Source organism: Cyanistes caeruleus, chromosome 3 (assembly GCF_971803275.1).
Source record: "Cyanistes caeruleus chromosome 3, bCyaCae1.hap1.1, whole genome shotgun sequence".
NCBI classification, from domain to species: domain Eukaryota; kingdom Metazoa; phylum Chordata; class Aves; order Passeriformes; family Paridae; genus Cyanistes; species Cyanistes caeruleus.
This window is the reverse complement of record NC_141703.1, coordinates 92,690,921-92,711,802: the sequence shown is the minus strand read 5'-3', so window position 1 is coordinate 92,711,802 and position 20,882 is coordinate 92,690,921. Positions and strand designations below refer to the sequence as shown.

At 36.9% G+C, this 20,882-nt stretch overlaps 1 protein-coding gene across 45 annotated transcripts in view; it reads right to left on the bottom strand.

Annotated features, from left to right (window-relative positions):
* The window catches only part of ZBTB20 (zinc finger and BTB domain containing 20), a 473,003-nt gene that overhangs the window by 373,985 nt on the left and 78,136 nt on the right, over positions 1-20,882 (bottom strand). For 28 of the 45 annotated variants that reach the window (XM_086882894.1, XM_086882871.1, XM_086882906.1 and 25 more), the window contains one exon: positions 12,166-12,225. The gene's annotated coding sequence lies outside the window, so the exon portion shown is untranslated. Of the gene's footprint in view, positions 1-11,978; positions 12,066-12,165; positions 12,226-20,882 lie in introns of all 45 variants that reach the window. The other 17 variants (XM_086882891.1, XM_086882868.1, XM_086882879.1 and 14 more) reach the window with 3 other exon arrangements.

The window sequence follows — 20,882 nt, the reverse complement described above, 5'->3', positions numbered from 1 at the left end:
TTTTGTCTTAAGTCAGTCATGGAATCCTGTTGTCCCTGCTATTGATGAGAATGAAAATGAAAATCTTCAAATACTTCATTTAACTATTATTTAATAAATATTATTACTTAAATGAGACACTCCCTTAACAAAAGAATGCTCATAAAAATATATGACTTAATTAAAAAAAACAAAAAAGTACTTTCTGTGTATAAATTTTATAACAATCTCTAAGTGTGTTCAGTCATCCTTACCACTGGGGAATAAAGTACGAATTTATGCCTGATAGAAATTTTACTAGTGACAAAGCTCCTAATTTTGACTTCAGTGTAAATTTTGCCTCAGAATGAATTCACAGGATTTGGCCTAAGCTTTGCAAAGTTGACTGGGTTTCAAATTTGTTATTACTTACATAATTGTTTTGCTAGAAGCTTAAGAGCTCTTAGAAGAACTGGAGGGAATGAGTTTGACAAGAGATCAAAGAGATCAATTAGTATTGTGCCCACTGGACTTTGAGTGTCCAGTGGACACCAGCTGGCTGGGCAAAAAACAGGAATTAACACAGTTTCGTTTTAGAATACTAACATACAAAGTAGAAAAATTTATTTCCTCCCAAAAAATGTGCTTGGAGTTAATATTCTCATTTCTTATGCAATGGAGTTTTCTTAATATTTATTGTTTATCAAAAATACTTGTTTGCAATGTTTCCCTATAAAGCTGATATACCCAATTCCAATTTCTAATCAGAAAAACCATGCAGATGTTACTAATAGCCAAATGCTGGAATGTTTGCCCAGGATTTAGGCTGACCACTGTTACAGACACAATGTGATTAAGATTCCTCATGACATTTAGCTGGTAAGTCTGGAGAAGTCTGGCCAAGCACCTTGATCATAAACAGAAACTTACAGGCTGTGCAGCCTCATGACTCAAGTCTATTTCTCTGTTTTCCATACGTTGACCCGTTTTTCCTCCCTTTGAAAAGAAAGGGAACCAAGAAAAAACAAGCCCATAACAGAGTTGCTCTAAATCTCTCTGAAGAAGCAGCCACAACGAATAGCTCCTCAAATTGAATCCCAGGTAAAGCTCCTTGCTGCAGTTGTGTAGTCTTAAACAAGAGAAGTCATGCAAGTATTTTTCTTTCTAATGCTGGAACAAACTAGCCTTTAAATTTGTATTTACTCCAGTAAATTGTTCTTACTTTAACCTGTGATTTCACTAGCTAGCAATGATTTTGGACTGCTGCTCAGAGGACATCTCTTTGCTTTGCTAACTACCTGTTATGATGTGTATGTCACTGCAGAATTTAGCCACGTAAATTCTGAAAGCAATTTGCAGCTCTGAAACAATTTTGAAATCTTTCTTCAAATTCTGTGCTGTCAAAATTCAATGAAACTGCAAAAAGCATATGAAGATAACATCTATAAACACGGCAGCTGGCTACACAAAAAGCTGCAAAGAGTAAGGGTTACCAGAGAAGGAAAACAGTGTTAATTGCTAAGCATTGTTTCTTAAAGCATCATACCCATAGCTGGGAACTACACATTCCTACCTATACACCATATCAATATCTCAGGGGTAAATATCTCGAGAAGAAAAGAGAAACCAAAAAGATCAATTAAACAAATTAACAAACAAACAAGGCACTCACTGCTTAGAACCTATCTTCAGATGTTCACCCAACAACTCCACTTTTCTCTCCCCTTCTTTCAGCAAAATGCAGTACTGTGAGCATTACAAAGATTGAAGTCCATTTTATAAAAAGTTAAAGGCTAATACTCAGTAGAAGCCAATAACAATTTTGTGTTAAAATATCCACATAATAAGAACACCACTGTGATGGTAGATTTCCACCTTGGACATTAAATACTAGTGTACTCAAGCTTCTTCTATGCCTGTGGCTTGGGCAATGCCCTGCTCAGGAAACTCAGGATAAAATCTCTCCTCAGATGATTCTGGTGCGAGCTAATCCAACTGAGGGACTTTTATTCTGGTATGGCTCAACCAAAAAAAGTACTCCAGACATACAAGGAAAACAGAAAATACCCCACAAACAACAATCACATCATCATTATGTATTCAAATTTTAAGTATTTACAGGATTAAGCAGTAACAGCACTGACACAATAACACATAGTATGGCCTCATCCTGCAAGCCTCTCATCTGAATAATCCTAAATGTGTGCAGTCCCTTGCAGCAATTGTTAAGTGCAGAAAACTATGAAATTTGTGAGGAAACAGATCAAAAAGCTGAAACACAGAGCAGCAATGTGACTCACCTAAAATTCTACAGAAAACAAATAGAAATTCATAAATTAAACCGATTCTGACTTTTAATCTTGTCTGTGGGACTCAAGATGTCTCCCATGAGAATAACAAAGCAAAAGCAACCCCTACCTTGACATTTTATTATATCTCTATAGTCGTCTCAATATACCAGATCAATTGCATTTGAAAATGCAGCTATTAAACCATAAGCAGACCATCTTTGGAGCCTTTGTTTGTCAATTGCATCAAACAACAATTCTTCTGCAGCCAAAAAATCAGAATGTATTTTTACAATAATTGCAAGTCATTTCTAGGAGAAAGAGGTAGCAACAATACCCAAGGAAAAAAAAAAAAATAACAGACTTCTGTGCTTTCCCATCAAACCTGATAGTGGTAGGGGTTTAAATCAGTCAGAGGCAGCTACGCATGAGAGATTGCACTCTGCAGGCTCTATCAGTCAGAAGTCATGGATACACGTCCATGATTTATCATACTTTTCATGGTAATTAGCTAGAGTGCCATTTTGCTTCCAGTAGCATCACTCAACTTTCTTTTTTTAATTTGGTCTTTTTTTTCTGCAAATGAATTTACATATTTCTCAGTCTCTCATCCCCTACTATGTTTTATTTATGAATATAGGCCTTGCTGATGGTAACTTTAATGTGAAGAAAGTAGTAATTAGTGTACCTATCCGCTAAGTTAATCCCTTTCCCACAATGTCTGCAGAGAAGTTTAAGGTAAGTAACAGTTTACAGTCAATATTAGGTTTAATTATGCTTAATGAGGGGAACTATCTCTGTTTACTAACTGCACCTAGGTGTGTAGCTTCTATATGAGTTTTTCTCCCAACCTCATTCCACACTGTTAATAGTGCCACTGTGCAGGGTACTTGTGGTGCTTTAATCTGTAAAACTTCTCCAGGAGAGCCAAGCAAGTGAGGCACCTGTTACAATACTCGTTCAGAGGGAGCAGAATGGCCTTAAAACAATGACAGCTTTGTGTAAAGAAAAAGTTCTACCAGCTCATATTTAGTGGATGCAGTGCACTGGAGAAAAGAAGCTGAAACCCCTCAAAAGCCCACAGATAATTCCTCAAAGCCCTCCTCTTAAAAAGTAAAAGTTAAAGTAAAATAAAATAAAATAAAATAATAAAAAAATGAAAATAAAGTAATAAAAACCCAAAAATTAAATTAAAAAATAAAATAAAATAATAAAAAATGAAAATAAAGTAAAATAATAAAACAAAACAAAAATTAAATTTTTGTTTTTGTACAATAAAGTATTTATTTTGTATAATAAAATATTATTATATTTTATTATATAAAATATAATAATAAAAAATGAAAATAAAGTAAAATAATAAAATAAAAATTAAATTAAAAAATAAAATAAAAAAATAAAATAAAATAAAATAAAATAAAATAAAATAAAATAAAATAAAATAAAATAAAATAAAATAAAATAAAATAAAATAAAATAAAATAAAATAAAATAAAATAAAATAAAATAAAATAAAATATTTGTTCCTGGTTTTCAGGGATCATCCACTTGAATATTTCCTGTAGAAGTTACAGTGATCTTTTACCTTATTGAAAGCTGTGTTAAGAATTAATGACCTGAAGTTGTACCAATGGATGAAGACTTCTAGATGTATTTCACAAGCAAATTATCCTCCACAACTGAAGAGAAGCTAGAGGCAACTGAAGATGACACCAGTGTTGTCATAGAACTCCATACTAGCAAGAGGTCAAAAGCAAAGCCTCAGACTGAAACCCTGTTCTACTTCAACAGCTGTTTTTAGCATCCATGCAATATTGTTACTTTAGTCATTCCTCCTAATGTGAAGATTTAAATTTGAGTTTACTTCAGTACTTTTTGCCATATCATTTTCCTTTGTGATTTCATGTATTATCCCCTTAAGAAACTCATGCAATGGGAATTTTTTAATACATATTTATAACTACCTATGAAAAATGTACCTTCCAAAATCTTTGATTCCCAAGGATGCATAGATTTAGGGGGTTTTGTGTGTGTGCACAAGGGACCAAGTTTGCAGAAGTGCTGAAAAACAAAGCTGTTTGATTTCCAATAAGAAAAGGAAGTGGAACACAGAGAGAAAATTGTTCTGTAAATGGAGAGGTTACTTCATTTGATTTTTTCAAAGCATTAAGAAGCGAGTTCTGCATTTCATTCATATCAGGGAAATGTGACATTTCCGCAGACATAGCTTAGGGGTTTTCTTTTTCCTTTTTTTTTTTTTTTTTTCCCTCCCCTAGTGAGCACTCTGCATGAGTCCACACATTCCCTCCTCATTTTTGCCATTGGCAAGACTTCAAGAAAAAATCTGGTTAGATTTCTGGTTAGAAAATTGATCAAAAAAGCAAGAAAAATTTCTGCTAAATCATGCTTTTTGTTTTTAAAAAACCCACCCATTTTACAATTACTTGATTGTCAAACTAGAAGTAAAGTAAGATTTTACTTAAAGGCTAAACTCTAATTCTGCAAGCTATATCCAGATCAACTGTACATAGCTTTGACTGTACAGGTTTCAAAATTTAAGCTCAAGGCTTATATGTATTTTTCTTATAATATGCCAAACTAACTCCCATATTACTGGATGTTAAGAAAAAGGTTTCTAAAGGAGAAGTGTGATTTTCTAACAGATGTTTTTCCCTCTAAACACCATGTTCCCAAAAATGTGATTGGAAAGTATAAATACAAGTTTAACTACTATGTAGAACTGTTAATAGCTACATAAGAAGAAAGAAAAGATACCTGTTTTCAAAGTGACAATATATTCTTCCTTTTGCCATTGGAGACATCAATATTCAGATAAACATGGATCTTATTATGAGATAGAGATTATTTATAGGCACATATATTCTTCAGAAAATTGATGAGATTTTGTATCCAAGAAGAGAGCAGAAGAGGTCATGTCACTTCTTGAAAATGGAGTCCAGCATCTAGCTTAATTTAATGACTTAAAAAAAATACAGAATGACTCTGAGGATCTGGAAAATTTAAAGAACTGATCATTTCAAGGCTAGATTACAGAAACTCTAACTGGAGAATGAAAACAGCACTCAATACTGGTCAACACCAAGAGAGGGCATATTCAAGTTAGTTCTCACCTGCTGCTGCATTTCAGTAGTGACATAAACAAAGCTTGGGCAACTGAAAGTTAATTGATTTTACTAAGGCACAGTCCTAGGGTTAGAGATGACAGGATCACCTGCAGGCCACAGATATTCAGTGGACATCCATGAGCAACTGTCTCCTCAAAAATCCACAGGCAGCTCTCCGAGCTATAGGAAGCAGATCTCCCTGAGAGATAGATGGATGTGAGAATTTTACAAAAATCTGTGCAGCCCTCCTCCCCAGACAAGTGCTTGGAAAAAAGTTCCACACTTTTCTGAAGAGCCCAAGAGGATGGTAGGCTTGTTTGTTTGGACCAGTATGGGTAATAACTAGGTTTTTCACATTGCAATGTTTCCTTCAAGTATCTCTCTGCTCAGAGTCATCAATTATAATGAAGAATAGTAGGAGGATGAAGGTTTTTAAACTAATTGCAAAATAATAAGAAAAGCTGTTTCTCAAACATAAAGAATTTGCTTAGGTAAAAATATTTTTCCCAAGACCTAGAGAGGTTCAGCAATCCTTAAATGAATGAATCTCTGCTGCAGTATAATGCCTTGGCAAAGAGAAAGACGATTTCTTTTGATGACTTACTTCCTGAAGTAATGATAAGAGTGTCCAGTCTTGGTGGAGGAGATAACCTAAGATTGATTCAGTCTGGTGGCACCTGGAATCTCAAGGAAGCTTAAAGTTTATAAGGAAAGAGTGCATCTCATGTTTGTAGATCAGCCAGGCAGGTGGGATTGGAACATTGTGTTTTAGTCACGTACCAATCAAACTGTTAAAACATAACTTACAAGAGAACACTTAGACAGAGGTACTGAGATCTTGGGGCAGTCCCATCTCATAAAATAACCCCAAACAGATAAATGTGCATATAAACATAATTGTAAAGATATTTTAATTCAGAGGAAGGAAAAAGTTTCAGATCAAAGTTCTGCAGCAAATGGCCACAATTCAAATTTATAAAAACTTACGTAATTAAAATGCTCTATAACTGACTAAAGAGCAACATTTCTTGCTTCCTTTTTTATTTGCTTTTCTCAATATTTATTTCTCACCAGAAAAAATACAAGTTTTCAGTAGCTTTTCTCTCAGAAGAGCCTCTGCCTACTTTCATGAATTCTCTCTGCCAGTCTAAAGATATGCCTTTGGAAGGCATAGAGACTTGTATAATCCCCCAAGTCCTATTAATATCAGTAAGAATGATACAAGTTTGGTTCCAAGGAATCAAAGGGAATGACTCAAAATGGCCTCAAATCTGTTTTTCAGAGTCAAAATGGTCTGCCTCATCTTCTTGGCACTAAAATGTGCTGCTGCTACAGCAGTGGTCCAGCTCCTACTGCTGCTGACTTCTTGCTGTCTCTCATTGTGTTGTCTACCATTTCATTTGTGGTACAGGAGGGATAGGGGCTGGTCTTTTAATGACCCACACTGCTGAGAGCACCTAGTTATGCAGGAACTTATGCAGGAATGCTACTCTGCTCAGCAGACTATGGTGTAACTCAAAGTTGGCTTTGGCTGGAAGGTTTATAAAATGAACAAGGCACATGGAAGGTGTTCAGCAGTAGCATCACAATGTTCCCCCACAAATGTCTGATACAGGTCTAAAGAAAACAGATGTCCATCTACTCAAAGAGGGGACAGGTAGAGAAAGAGAGAGATATTAACACAGAGAGGGGAGAGAAAGAAACAGAGAAAGGAAGAGAAATAAAGAGAAGGAAGGAGGGAGGGAGGGAAGGAGAGAAGGAAGAAATTATTTCACCGCATTACTCAGTGAAAGGTGTATCTCCTGAACTTTGCAGGGCACAATAACATTTGAAGTTAAAATCTTGAACCACCAGATGGAGGATTTAGCCCTCTCTTTTACAATTACTTCCTTGTCATTTCGTGTTCTACTTTTACAGAAAAACAGGGAAGCCAAGTCTCTTTTGGGTTTTAAAGACAATGGAATAGAAATCGGCCAGGAGAAGAAGCAAAAATGTCACTGTCCTGAGCAATCCACTGAAGAAAATTAACTTTCCCAAAACAAACACTGGAGATATTAAAGATCACTACTTTAATCTGTCCAGACACCTGAATGTGACATCTGGACAGCAAAATTGCTATTTATTCTTTCCAAGGAACGTAAACTGAGTCACTGGCACAGAACAAAGAATTTAAAGTCAAATTATGCCCCATGTGGCAAAAGTGGCAAGTGTCACCTGTGCCACGTCATCCAGATACTACCAGATAATCTACAGCTCAGATGAAGAAGAAAATGAGAATGACTGAAAATTTCTTATTGGTTTTGACCCTGGCATACATCTGATCAAAAGCCATGGTGATTAAATGTCTTGTTCTGAATCTCAAAAAACTTCCCTGACTTACACTTCTTGCCAAAACTTTTTCACTCTCTGTGAAGAAGGATGTTATCTTTTTCATAGAGGAGGTATCAGGTCATGGCCCCTGGCAAATCAACATGAATCACAGGCCACATGATTCAAATGTGCTCTAAGAAAGAGAATTTTAGCATCCTGAAACTCCACGCTTACAGAAATGAATGAGGAAACCAGTGAATTAAGAGGCCAATCCTTTCACATTCATTATTAAAAACAGTAAAGGAGGGAGAGTAAAACATTACCTCTGACTTACACCTTTTATATAGAAAAACCAGGCAGACTGGCCTGGCATTATTAGTTTTACTAGAATATCTGCTGGATAACACAACAGATATGCATGCAGGTAAACATAAACACACGCGCACACACAATAGTGAACTTTGGGTTTGCAGCTAGGCTCTGGTAACCCATGTCTCCTGGGCATAAACCAACTATGAAGGAACAGGAAAATGTCAGTGTAATGGTTAACTAGCTCAGTGGGCTACCATTCATCACAAGCAGAAAAACAGCAGTGCGGGCTGCAGTGCTGGTCCCCTTTACCCCTGGAATGTTACTGAATGCCCGTCATTAAATTCAGCAATGAAAAAAACCCAGCAAATGTAGTGTCAATATAAGAAAGAAGCTGAATTTCACCTTCTGGAGCTGCAAGTAAGGAGGACTTCTGCATGAAAGCAGAAATTTCCTGTGAAGCTTGATGTTGAAAGAACACGACACATTCCAGTATCAACAGTTATCAGATATGAATGCACAGGTTTTGGTAGGATTAACAAGGTTATTGCTATCAGATCTAGGTAATTATTCCCTATACAGCAGTAAGTGATCAATTCTTGTGTCAACTGGCAAAGTGTCAATGTTGTTAGCTGCAACCATGGCACTGGTACTGCAGCAGAGGGTTAAAGTGCATCTATTCAGGCGAAAGACTAAACCAGGAGAACTCCTACAGCCTATCAGGGAATTCCCTCAAATACTTCTAAATCTTTCAAAGTCTTTTACAGCAGTGCATTGAAAGTGAACATACCACAACACCCACTGTGTTTCTTCCAGTGCTACCTTGGTAAGCAGTTTGCAGACAGGCAATACACTACTGCCTGGACTTCAGCTTGAAAAGACAAATTTCATCTGCTTTTTTTTCTAGTTTTCAATGATTTAATTTCATCAGCCATGGCAGAAATGACTATCAAAAATTCAGGTTTATTTTTTTTATTTTTCAACAAAAGCATTGGCTTCTTCTTTAAGAAGACCTTGAAATAAATGCTTTAGAAAAAAACACACAAAAAACCCCAGATTCTTGCTCTCCACAAACTCCCTTTCTCTCTGAAAGGGTTTGTTCTGTGTGTGGATAATTCATTTACTTTAATTATTTTGAAGTGCTTCCGTTTGAGTGGGTAGGAGTTAAGTATCCACAACACCAAAGTAGGTGCCAGAATTAGTTGTTGTAAACAAAATGTTCTGCTGCAGTGGCCCAAATCCTCACAAACGGTAAGCCTTGAGTATTTTGTCCTTTTCATAAAGAGTACCCAGATCCATGAGAATGTATTATAGGACTTACATTTTATGGACAGGTCATATCTTTCTAATCAGGAACTTCAGTTGTTACCCTTTGTTGGATGTTCTGAGTCCAGATAGCTTTCTGGTTAATTAGGTACACACACTAAAAACAAGAAGAAAACAAGCCAAGAAAGTCCTAGGAAAACTTCAGATGGAAGCGTTTGGACATAGTTATGTGCACACGTCCACAGAGAGAAGAGGAGGATTCTAGGGAAAATACACAGGATTATCACTTTACAGTCAGTGCACACTGACTTGAAGAAGGATTCAAAAAATAAACACATCTAATATTTAAATTCCAGGCTGCATATTCAGTGACACCCTTTCTCTCATGACTGTATCTACACTCAAAACCAAAACCCCAGCAGCTGAACACCTACAGCTTTGAGGAATTTCAGTTCTCGATCTCATGGCAAAGCTACCATCCAAACGTTCCACTGTATCCACAGGCTTCTACTACACCACATTCTGATTTAAGTACGTGAGTGCAAGAAAACTACAACCAAAGACAGAGGAAGCTGCTGAAATGAAGAGTTTGTGCTACTCATCCCTTCATAGACACAAAGATGTGACATCTGGAGAAACATAAGCTATCTCCTCAGGTACGTCTCATTCCATAGGTGTCCCCATTTTCTAACTGCATTTCTGTGCTTTGCACAAACTTCCACACAGCTTTATAGCTCCTCTGCACTGTTGCCCATAGTTACACCCAGTATTTACAGGTAAGCCTGCAGCCTTGTTCCTCCATGGAGGTAAACAAAAGAGGAAGGGAAATGGTATGAAGGAAAGCAGGAAACAATTCTGCACTTACTTGTCTGTAGTTGGTAGCTATATCTTCGGAATAGTTGCTTTAAAATACAGGTTGTTATTGAGGTTAGGTTTAAAAATCTTCGCCAGTTTTGACATTCAGGTGAAGATATCGCTGCTGGCTCCAGAATAATTTGCTTATCTTATCACTAAATAAAATGTCTGAGGTGCGCACCAATCTGATGAAATTATAAACAAGAGTCCACACAAGTACACATGCCTTCCTGTTTGATTTCTGTCCTGTTCACTCCTCTATAATAAATCATATGATCATCTCATTCTAGCTGGAGGTTTAACTGTGCATGTAAAAAGGAAAATGATAGCAGCCTATTCTTACCCATACTTTACAGCTAAGAACCTGACAAAAATGTGATTTTGGAGAACAAACAGAAAGCTTATTTTGCTACCATCCACCTCCTCTTTTATTGCTACAGAATTAGTGGAAAATCCCATGTATTTATGTATTTTTAAAAATAATTTCCCACCCTGAAAGTGAATAAATAAATTAAACTACACCTCTTTTACTACAAAGACAAATATGCATGCCTAACTTTATGTCTTGCAATTAATCTCACGTATTTCAACAGGATTACTCATAATGATGTAAGCGAAATACATGTGTAAATCCTTGCAGAATCATGGCCTGAATTGCCAACAGTTATATAGCACAATTAAATGCCTAGGTATAAATGTCTCTACAAAAAGATCAGAAAAAAAAACCCCAACAACTTTAGGCATAATATGTAACAAAATTTACTTCAAGGAGTGACTATGGGAGAAATAGCATTGAGGGTGTCGCTTTCCCCTGGGAAATTCACCTGTCACCAAATCCTTTCATAAATTCATCTTCTTCCTCTACCAGTTACCACCTTCACTTACCACTCTTTTCTCTATCACCAAATATGACTCTCCCTTCCCACACTTCCCCAGCTGCCACGGGAAGGAGGAGACAGAAGATGCATCTTACTCATTCTTTTGCACTGTGAAGCAGGGTGAGAGCAGATTCTGGCCCTGACATTTACCAGCACGGTAATAAAGGGCTCATGTGCTAATTAACAGGCCTGGGGTGCACAACTTTGCTCCTCAGCCTGTTTCTGAACTGTTCACATGCCAGTGTCTCACTGACAATTGCCTGGTAAACGCTATGGACAACCCTTAACTATCACTGGAGTTCATTACAGGGAGCTGCTGATCAAAATGTATATAAATTGGGATACCCAAACTGCCCAAACCTGCCTCCTGAGGAGCAGCCTACCACCGGCTTTCTTTTGCAAATACTCATGAATGGCATACGAGAAGTTACTCATGATCAGGTTTTTTACTAAAATCCACGGCTCACGCAAAAACTTCTGCTTATAAATTAACTCAGTTGGAAATATTAACTAAAATGCCAGGAAAACAAAGTCAATCCCTTAAAAGTTCAAATGACTATTTGTCACAAACATTTCACCTCTACTAATGAACTGCAAAAATGAATGATAGAAATGCAAAACTGTATTATGTTTAGCAGTTAACATTTTAATAAGAAGGAGATTAGCAATTTTTAATACCTCCAGTGCTTTGTTATATACAATAGCACAATAACTGAATATTTTAATTGCTAATTATTTAGACCTCATTCAGTTCTCACTCAGGCAAAACTCCCATTGAGGGACTCTTGCCTGAGAAAAGAGCTACAGGATTTGTTTTACTGTAATTTGAAAAAACTTTATATATCATAAAAAACTATCAAATAATAGTGAGAGAAAAATCATTAAATCCTTAGCAATATTAAATCCTACTGAAATTCCCATTGACTCTCAACACCAATGTTTTCATATTAAGTAAAACAGATAATTGCAGTTTACCAGTTGAAACTTACCTGTATAATTTATGCCCAGATATGCTGGTGGCTCTTAAAGAGGTCTAATAATGTTTTGATTCCTCTTACTGTATCCCTGCTTTTCTCCTGTGGGAAATCTCAGTTCAGATGTGATAAGGAAACAGCATTTCCAAACAATTATGATAGCAACACCTTCAGAAGCAGAAACATTAGCATTTGGTTTTACCTTTTGACTTCGGCCTCCAAAAGGGTTAAGAGCAGTTCTCAACACTTCTTTCTTATGCTGCTGTAAAGAAAATAAGTAAGTATGTTTAGGGATTTGCACACAAAAAACCTCGAGTTTCCATAACAGTCAAATAGCTGGTGTTCAGTGGGGGAAGTGGGTGGAATGCCATATATATATAAATACAGCTATCTGAAGGAAGACAAAACAAAGTCCTACACATTCACATGTAGTGCACAGGTGACAAACAAACTAATTGTACTAGTATTTCAAATGTCATGCTATGCACATGCTTCAGAGAGGAAAGTTATACAGCTGGACACAAAATAATTATGGAGTGATACTTCAAAAAAGTAAATATCTTTTTTTTTTTCCCCATTAAGTGTAGTTTAATTCCTCTTAGGGATAAAAACAAATGTGTGTAACAAATAAAGTTTTTCCACTTCTGTTTGTCATTCAAATGCATTTTATAAATGGCTTTAATGACTAAAATGTTCAGAAAACCTGTCCATTCTAGAAACCAAGAATTAAAAGCAGACCTAGTAGCATATAATGTTAACTACCAAAATGTTCAGAGGTGGAGAACCTTTACTTATTTAGAAAGAAAGCACACAACGTGTTGCTTTCTCATATAAAGCAGATATAACACCAGTAGGCTTTCAGGCTCATTGTTTCCAAGCCTGACTTCCCACTGGCTCCAGGCTACTACAGGGATGGTTCTGCTTCTTTCTCTGAAACATGCTCAAAATTTCTTTTCAGATCTTGTAATTTTCCTTTTGTTTTCTGGGTGCTTTCTACCTGTGGTCATTACAATCAAATGATGCATCCAACAGCATTTGAAGGAATTTTCCTATTATAATCCCCCAGGCTGTGTGGGTCAGTCCTGAGTGTACTCGGCATCATCTGCTGGATGGGAGCTTCCACTGTTTTCAGGGAAGATGGTTTATTTTGCTTGATCTAAGGCTGTGCAACAAATGCTTCAGCTTTCCTAAAGCCTGCAGTTGCCTGAATAGAGAGAGGCTCACTGGACAGCGGCTGTTAGCGCTTTCCAGCATTACACAAGGATGGTCTGGAACAGTCTGTCAGATCTGCACAGACAATGAATAAAGCAAAGCAGAAGGCCTAGATATTGAGTAATGAGGGTTGGGTTTTGACCTTTAAATGCTGCTGGATGGATTGCACAAGGTTATGTTTGATTCAAGTGACACTATAAGGTACAAAATTGTACTGTTTGCCTAGAGTCTACCTCATCTACCAGCTGCACCACTCTGTGCTTGCTGGCACACTAGGTGCTGCTGTGAGAGATGGCTCTGCTGAGTGAGCCCAGTAAGAGAGGGTGGTACTGGGGAACCTGGAACAGCTGAAAAGCATGGAAAGAGCATGGGAAAGTATGACCACATGGTGTGAGAGAAAATTTTCTATTTTAAAACCCATCAACCTTTCAGACCTTCAGCAGTGCTTAGACTCCTCGCGCTCTGCAAAGGATTAAATCCAAGTCAAAAGTCTGTTTCTCTTCTCTGGCCTACTGGCAATTTGAAAATTTGTACAACTGCTCATGATGACAAGCTACCCTCTTGTCAGCTGTAATTTTTGCCAGAAACTGCTGTACAAGTCTGTATAACTCTTACAGTTACTTTATTTTCACAATCATTAATTGATCCTTTCTAAACATTTGAATGCCTGAATTTAATTAGAGGCAACATTTCTGCCACAGTTTTTATAACTGTTTTTAGACATGATTTAAATTCATCAAGCCTTATACTTGAGATGGTAATTTGTTGGACCAAGACAGCTGTTTCCAGGCCATACACCTTGTTTTCCATTCCAACCTCTGTGTTTAAACCTTGTGGTTTAACTTAGATCAACAGCTTATTGGTGATTCAAATTATATCATATAAAATAATGCCCTCAAAATCTGATGCATCTGTATGACATCAGTGGAGTGAAAAGCTCCGCATGCAATTCAGGAAACCGCTTTGTTTTTTTTCACTTTTACATGAAAGTTAGCTCCATGTACTAAGCAGAGGTGAATACTTCACACCATAGGCTCACTAGAGGCTTACTGGGCTCAAAGCTGTAAGTCTGCCAGTCCTCTGAGAGACTTGAGGTAGGCCACGGTGATTTCCTAGAAAAATGTGCTTTTCAGGATGAAGTAAATGAATGAAAATGAAAAGTAAATGAAAAAAATTTATCAGCTCTGCTTTTCAAATATCTAATCAGAATGAGATCTACCACAAAATTAAGAAATATAGAAGTGGACGACTTAAACATTTCTAAATTAAAAATGCCTCTTCCACTATGCTAATTGCTTGTGCAGTAACAAGAGCATCCTGTACTGCTGAAAATACAAACAAGAGGAACTATACAGACTTTTTCATTTCCTTATCTTGATGCCTTATAAGCTGCATGACCTTCTGACATTTGCTACTAATGAAAAAAACACTGTTCAGTGACCTATCATCAGATTAAGTGAAACTGAGATAAATGCATTCCATTCAAGAAAATGTAAAGAATGTGTCACTTTTATTTACATTTTCACTCAAGGTTATGGGGGGGGAAGGGGAGGCAATACTGTAGGATGGTAAATTTTCTCTTTTTAAGATGCTACATTTATGAACACAATTCAAAGAGTAAGATAAATTATATTAGCATTGCTCCAGTTCAATTCCTTCCAAACACAGTCATCACACATACAAACTAAAGTCCAGCAGCAAGTGAATGAAAGAAATCACTGTTTATTAATGCTAAGAATATAGGAGCCAAAAAGAATCTCAGACATGATTCACTGTGAGAATACTCGTAAATCTCTTGGCCTCTTTTGAGATTCAACCTGGCATGAAACGTGTGCAAAATGGACAGCGCATCACAAAAATGGTCTACAAAAAAATTAAAAAAAAAATGTGTGAGAACTTAATGTTTGTGGAAAAGTCTTATCTGGCACACTTAAAGCTTGAAATCCCCTCATTTTCAGGGCAGCATTTCTAGCAGGAGAAGAGATTGCCTCACACAGGCTCACCACTACCTCTCAGCTTTGAGCTGAGGGACCATGCTGAATGGTCAAGTTATGTGGCTGGTTCAACCCTTCACTGGACTTACAACCACAGAGCAAATCTTACTGACTGCAGCAATGTGTTTTTGTGATATGGACTTTGGTCCACTGAGAACTACGGTTGAGATATCTGTAAATTTTTCTTAAGAGTCAAGCTTGTCTGTCTGGGAATAAAAAAAAAGAACACATCGAGTGACTAGCATTAAATTCCATGATAAAGACATTGTCTGAAGAATTTCTGAAGGAACCTGCCCAAAGCTGACTACTGATCTGGTCTGCAAGTATAAGATAAAGAACTGGACATGATTTGGCATTTTTGTGGGAAAGGAAGCTGCATACATGTAGAGAAAAAATTTACAGAAGCGACTGTGTTACAGTTACATCCTTCACACATGAAAAAGTCTTTCAGGAAACAATTTAAGTTCCCTGTGCACTACTCAAATCTATTTGAAAAATACTGTTTGCCCATATTTATCTCTGTGGAAGACTTGGATTAAATGTCTAGGCTCAGGACAAAATGTTCTTTGAAGGCAACAGTCACATGACGGAGAAAAGGGGCATCTGTAATGCTGTCTGCGAGGTTGATATGCTTTCACTTCATGTACCATAAGTTTACTTAAACAGAAATCATCACCTGGAACATGAGCAGCAAATGGCATTTTTAATATCAGAGGTACTAGCAATGAGCCTGTGCATTTCTTCAGAAGGAAATACCAGTGCAGACAGGGAATTAAAACATGCCATGGTAACAGATGAAGACTTCAACTGTCAACAAAATCAGGCTATTAATTTTCACATAAACAGTCTTTTAAAATCTTTGATTTTTAATATACAGTCCAAAGATCACTCTCACATTTCAGCAGCTTTTGTCTTTTAATGCCGATCACTTCAACTGACTTTTCACACTAGCCTGTGCTTTGTCTCCCCTTTGGAAAATGTGAGTGAAAATATCAAATGATATCTTATTCTGCCAAGACCAAAGGAACAGTTCAAACGTTCAAAAATATTAGGCAGTGGCCTCACTTAAGGCAGGAAGGGAATGTGATTAGCAGTGGGCAGGGGAGGAGGGGGGAACCAAACCCAAATCCAAACCTGTTCTCTTTCTCTATTTCAATCTATGCTCAGGGCTACACTATGTGAAACAACAAGCAAAAATTACTGGACAGAAAACACAGAATTATTTTGCTTCTCATCACATTCTCTTCTCAAGTGACAGGTACTGAGATTCAAGAGGAGCCTGAGAAGCCATTAGCCTGTTCATTACCACTGAAAGCAGAGGTGGCTCCAAATGTGGCTGGGTGAGCAACAGACAGCAACAACAGAGCAACTGTGCTCTCCTCAGAAGACAAGGATTTCAGACTTTACATCTCTCAGTTCACAGCATCTCCCCAGACTGTAACTCACTCAAACAGAAAGCGGACACATGATGTGTCTGTTACCGATCTTTCTCTTCAAATTTCTGTGCTATTTCTGAAACAGAACAAGGCTGGAACTTTCCTTAGACTGAGATGAACCAAATGTCACCTCGTAACAGAGACCTCTCTGTCTCTGGTCACTGAAAACACAAAGTAGGAATCAAAGGTGCTGCTTTTGTCTGAAAAATCATTATCACCTTTAAGATTTAATTCCCTCAAAACACTAGAGATTATTCTGGAGGAATGCAGAAGGGAAGTGAGAGACGACAATTCTCCATTCTCTCCAGAGATTATGTGTCCCTACAGATTTTGTTTTCTGTGCAGTACTTAACTCCTTGATGCCTTTTCTCTCATGATCTCTTCCTTGGCAGAAACTTCTTCAAATTTAAAAATCAGAACATGAGCCAAGTAAATAAAAATAAATAAATAAAGTTCAATGCCTATAAAAAGTACACAGACTAACCTGCTTAATTATTAACAAGTAAACATAACAAATTCTGAATTATTTACTTAATCTTTTTCAGCTACAAACCTCAGACTTTTAGAGCATGAAATACATGCTTTATTTTAGGACACAAACCAGGTATTTTATAAGGCTGTGGACTTTTTTTTTGGAGGCGGGGTTGTTCTGAAGAATATTCATTTCTTATTAACCCCCAAATACCTTCCTCTCACCAAACCATGCTGGAATTTTAAATACAGAAATAAGAGTTTTAGTATAAAGATCCTGTATTCACGTGTTTGCTAGTGAATAGGATGGCTGTTTCTGAACTGCAGCTGAGCAAAAATAAGATTCCTGTGAGGCATATACACCTTCCTCAGCTTCTGTACATCTGCTAGGAAGATGCTAGATTCAGAGGGAAAACCTGGTGAAAATTCCAGACAGAAGTTCTACAACAAAGGATAAAATAGCCCCAGTACAATCACTTTTTCTTTACAGAATAAAGCTGCCCTGCTGAAGCAACCTCATCTGTGCCACAAACTAAAAAAAAAAGGTCATCACCACTGGCCCCTGAGGTTCTGACAAGATGCTGTTCTAGGCGGAACCTCCAGCTGGGCCCATCTTTATGTTCTCCCTCCTGACACATTGTTCTGCCTAACGCCGTGCTGATGTGACACAGCCTTCCCAGGCGATATGCTGAAAATGTGGGAAGTTCAAAGTTCCCTGATGGATAAAACAAGTGACATTTCTTTACCTGCTGAAGTTAGCACAGACCCTTTGAAGTCCCCAGCATTCAGCAGAGTAAAACAACACCCATCTCCTCCTCAGTAACCTCAGGCCATCACACAGTCACAACTTTTTGTCTGAATGGTAATATCATCATCATCATCATCACCACGGCAGCAGCATGGTCGTGAATCTCAGACAACTTTTCTTAACTAGCATTTCATAGAAATGATTCTGTAATATTGCTTTTGAAGCCCTGGATTAATGATGTATCACAAAATCACAGGATGTGCTGCATTGGAAGGGACACACAGGGACATCGAAGTCCAACTCCTGGCCCTGCACAGTACACCCCAAAAGTCACACCACGTCCCCGAGAGCATTGTCCAAATCCTTCCTGAACTCTGTCAGGCTTGATGCTGTGACCAGTTTCCTGGGAAGCCTGTTCCAATGCCAACTCACATACTAATATTCCCTCAGCACGGATACAAACGTGTACAATGTGATATCTGATAACATATTTATTAATCTACTCTTAATTGCTATAATGGTCAAACATAGTTTGTTCTTTTTTTCCCTGGTTTTAGATCTTAACAATTTTGTCAATATTTATGTACTATACTTTCTTTTTTTTTTTTTTCCCCCCCTTTTTTTTTTTTTCTGCCTACCAAAGCCTTCAAAGGATGCAATTCAGGAGATGAGACAGTTAATCACAGAGTTGGCTTAGTCTCTAATTTAGGTGGCCTACTTATGTTAGCAACATTTTATTAGCACATTATGCTGTATATTTAATATTTAGTACACTGTATGAGAATGGTTTACTGTGTACTGCTCACATAAACGACTTACAAATTATGTTTGACACATAGAGAAGAGTGTATAAGTAATACATGTATTTCTGAGTATACCTAATGCTACAGAAAATAAGGATAAGTAGAAGGCATGCAGAGAAAATGCTAAAATATATCTTTGATGGACTTAAAGGCCAGCTTACAAATACTTCAGTAGACAAAAGATGCAGCATTAGTGATATATGCACAATGCCCTTGAAGCACCCCTTCTTTAACTTTTGATTGCAAATCTTCCTCAGCTGAAGGAAAAGGACCTTCATTCAAAATTGCTGAAGTCTCACAATGGAAACAATTGCAACAAAACAAACAGCAAATCCTCCCAAAACCTTTTGTATTTTACTAGACCCAGAAGACAAAGTAGGATCTTTCTTTGAGTTTGGAAGTGCTTTCAGGACATTTTTCAAGAGGCAGATAAGTTAGCTATGTCCTCATGAATTATGCAGCTTTTCCAGTGTGTACTTACACAATGCTAGCTGGAAGCCCCTGGGAAGGATGCCCAGTGCATATGAGCAGCAGGTGGTACCAAAGGAGAATTGCTCAGCCAAAGCAGATCCAAGTTTTCCTTGAAGAGTTCAAGAGCAGATCTGAGCAGGGATTCCAGTTATCTGGCTATATAGCTATAGCTGTTTAAGTTATATTGGTGTTCAGAAGTTACCACTGAAAAGGAGATTTTGACTTTAGTCCTCAGTGAGGAGGAAAAGTATACTGTATTTTGCACTCCTTCTATTTGCAAAGTGAATCAAAGCTCAGGCATCTGTATAGGCCAGAAACGGGAAAATCACAGAATCCTTTAGCCTGACATGAATCAGTCCTATGTCCAAACATAATAACAAAACCCATAAGCAATCCTGGAACAATTCTTACATTTGCTTTTGATCTCTAACTAGTGAAGCATTCACATTTATCAGAAATACATTTTTCTGTTATCAATGGACAGGTGAATTTAACAGAGTGAAGAAAGGATGATAACCTCCCAAGACAAGTGATCTCCAGTTGACTCTGAAGCTCACAATACCCCAGCTAAGAAGCAAAGGGTCATCAAAAAGCAAGAAAACTTATTTGTAATCAGTTTTAGCTTTTTGTATTTCTTCTGCTGCATAATTTGTCAATATATCTATAAATTGTTCCATAATGAGGTTGCTAAGACAGATGCTAAGACTTCAGTAAATATCAAATTTCTTTTGTGTAAAAACAGATGATCACAGCAAAAGCATTTTTTTTTTTCTGCTGGTAAAGTATTTTCAGTATTATTACAAAGGACTCTTACTGTTTATTACAATCCCTGACAAAATATCAGTTCCAAAGCTTTTCCCACTATCATCAGTTGATGTTTGTCAAGTGACATTCAAAACATTTTTATTTTTAAAAACAAAAACAAAACAAAATCGAGCCTATTTTCCATTCTTTTTATTCTTGTACTTTACTGGATTTTTCAATATTACTCCAATACATGTATAAGACTTACATGGCATACCTAAAATGCCTAACAATAGAGAAATTTAATTCACATTTCCTCTAGGAAAAAACCCCACAAAACAAAACAATCTACAAAACCTCTTAGAAAATGTGTCTTTCCCCAGTTATATTCAGTGGGGAACATTAAAAATTCAATATTTGCCACTTTGCAATGACTTCTGGACACAAAACAGTTCCTTCATGCTGCAATAGGTTTGTCTAGTCTAAACATAGAGGGAATTAGAACAAAAATACACACTTGAAACAGTACTAAACATAACACCCACAAAACATCTTTGATCCTGACATCATTCTTCCCCTTATTTTTTCCAAGTCATTCCTACCATTCATTACAGATATTTATTTTTTATAAAGATTAATGTATAAAAATCAGTATATAGAAATCAAGTAACAAGAATGGGCCTAATTAAAAATTAATAATATTACAAAAATAACTATTATATTAATCAATATGAAGACTGAGATGTTCAGATCAGTGGCACATTTTTAGTTCTAACATTCATTCTGCTTTAAGGACATGAGGACAGTTGATTTAGTAAAAGCCTTAGCTGAGATAATGTCAATATATAGTATTTGGATTAAAACTGTGTTGGGAGCTATATTGCAAGCTAGCAGATATCTCCATTACAAGAATGCATCATATCTTATAGGACAAAGTTTGTAGAGATTAAGATTTGAAAAAACAGCCTAAAAGGACCTCCTCTTTTAGCTGAAAATTCACCAGCAGAACGGAAGGGATAGTTGTGGATCAAGCTTACCAA